Below are 2,671 nucleotides of genomic sequence, written 5' to 3'. Positions count from 1 at the left end.
TCCGTTGCACAGGTCACTATGACAGTAGGATTTCTGTCATCCATGCCATTGAAACATGAGGCCACCTTTACAAGGAGCGGCATCGTCAACCAGCACAGCACCCACATTCGGGCTATGAAGAATCCCCAAGGTACGGAGACGGTGAACCATCATCACCAGTTGAGACATAACCGTCGGCCTGTGGGCGGAGATTACTAGCCATCACCTTCTGAGTGTGCAGTTAAAATACTGGTGCAAACAGAACAATCCCACTTCCACTGGTGTGTTCTCATGCGTGATATCAATCACCGAAAGTTACGCTGTCAATGAACTTTTATCTCCACCTTCAAATCGGTTTACCTGCCGCAGAGAGCATTTCCGGCTATAAGTCTATATGACGTTTTTTGCCTCTTACCTTTACAGGGATTGTTTTCTGCAGTTTATTTCCATTTAGCAAAAATCACCCCGTATGAATTGTTTCGTGTATTACACGTGCCTTCTCTTTGGCGTTTCTCTCACTCGTCTCACGCTCCACTAACGGTGGCTAACCGTCGTTGCACCCTTTGGCAATTAGAAAATAGTGAACCTATCAGTACTACCGGTCGGCTTTGACTTGTGGAGTCATCGCAAAGATGGTCACAAACCCAACATCGAAATCCAGTATGCGTAAAATACGTGACATAAGAAGCTGGTAGAACCCATCGATACTGGACATCGGCTTCGATTAGTGGCTAAATAATTTTGTGGCTTGTGATGTCATACGTACAGAAACAGAACGCTGACAATATTTATTTTTCTTCTGTATCACTTTTCTCCAGTGTAGATTGTTGTGAGAGGCTTTTACAGTAGATAGTGTACATCGAGGTCTAGGAGACATTTTGAATGTGAGTCGGCAAAACCAACAAATGTGGTATCATGAGAACAATAGTTATTGTTGTGCTGCATATTTTACGTGTATTGAATTTCAAGGAATAGTTAACATATATCATTTTAATGTCATGTGGTCGAAGTATTCGGGTCGCAGCGTATCTGCACTCGCGTTAGCCCAATGTGTTAACTTTTACTTTCCAAACTGAAGCAAAGCAATACTGTGGTAAGGGTGCTGCTGATAGTATATGTTAGTGAGGGAGTTGAACATTTGTGAAATAGATCACATTATTTGCAAGTGTTTACTTTAATTGTTAAAACCATATTTTATAAAGGTAAGTTATTAAAAATCCAACAGTGGGTTAAATCTTGTGATGTTTCCTGAATATGTTAGTATTTAACATTTGGGGTGAAGGCTTCCTTTTCAGACCTTTATTAATTGAGTAAAGATTATAAAACCTAACGTATGGGGACACTTGCTTAAGTATCATGTCCATATGTAGATAGTAATTTCAAGTTCGATAATTTTTATTGCAATAATTTTGAAACCAAAATTGCGGTAACAAGCACACGACAGTTTTCTCGCTAACATTTCATGTGCGATGTTTAGTTTTTATGATGATTTCATCTGTAACATTAAATAAACACATTCTGTTACGCATTATAAATTGCATGTACTAAAATCATTTAATGAAAAAGCCAGTACAATGTGGCTAGATGTGGTATAACTTTCAAGGTTAGCAACGCATCGTTAAGTGAGAGGGAGACAGAAAGGCAGAAAATACACCGTAAGTTAAAATAATTAAGAAGCTTCAACTAGGAAAACCCTATAGAGAATAATTGTTTTGTTAAGTCTTGAGTATCAAAACGAAAAACACGGAGGTATCAAAATTTTATAATTTATAATTAAGGTTTTGTTCTGCAAAAATTAATGTAACTGACATACTTTCAGCCACTCGCAAGTGGAAGAACTGAGGTAAGAGAGTTAGTTGCAAGCAGGCCTTTGATCTGTAAGGATTAACACGCGAAGCGCTTCTTCTTTGATTTATTGGCGATGCAAAAGTGAGGTTCTACGAAATATGTGGGCGTGTAACGGCGTTGAGTAAAATAGTGTTTCCTGTATCCCTTTTCAAGTAAAACCATTAGCAAACTTAATTTCTGCTTGAAAGGAGAAACTTTGAACACAAACAAGCAGACAATCAAATCACACAAGAGCTGAAGTCGAAAACAGAAGATTTACGCGAATAGGTATGTAAACTAAATATCAATTTAAATTTAAGGGGGGGGGGGGGGGGCGTATGCGAAGTTGCAATAATTTGAAAAAAAAACTTGATAAAGTCCAAAGTATTCAATGCAATGTAACTAAATTTGGGACAGTTGTTAGAAAAATCTTATATCAATACACACACACATTTTCACGGTTATTGAAGTTACAAGATTTTAATTACAAACAACAGTATTTTTTTCAAGAAGGTCAGCGCAAATGTTCTTGTTTTTGAAAAATCTGTGAGAGCGAAATTAATGTATTTTTGCACAAAGCGGTTATTAGAACTGTCTGTGGAACAGAATATTGATATCTTTTTTTGCTAGACTCTTCCGGCTCTCCAAATTTCTGTAAAAAAAAGAAAATACCAATCTTTCTTCGTCAGCAGTTGTGGAAACAAATGTTGCTTTCGAACATGGTTTCGGTACGAGAGAGTTGTAACGTTCATTAGAATTTTGAATTTTTCCACGCACACACCTCTGTAGAAGTTTTAGATCTACTAAATACCGAAATTTTTCCCACATCGTGACTGGTTTAAACTAGCAGAAAACACCTCAGGAA

The sequence above is a fragment of the Schistocerca americana genome, chromosome 1, assembly GCF_021461395.2.
Source record: "Schistocerca americana isolate TAMUIC-IGC-003095 chromosome 1, iqSchAmer2.1, whole genome shotgun sequence".
Taxonomy (NCBI): Eukaryota; Metazoa; Arthropoda; class Insecta; order Orthoptera; family Acrididae; genus Schistocerca; species Schistocerca americana.
This window is presented reverse-complemented; position numbering follows the sequence as displayed.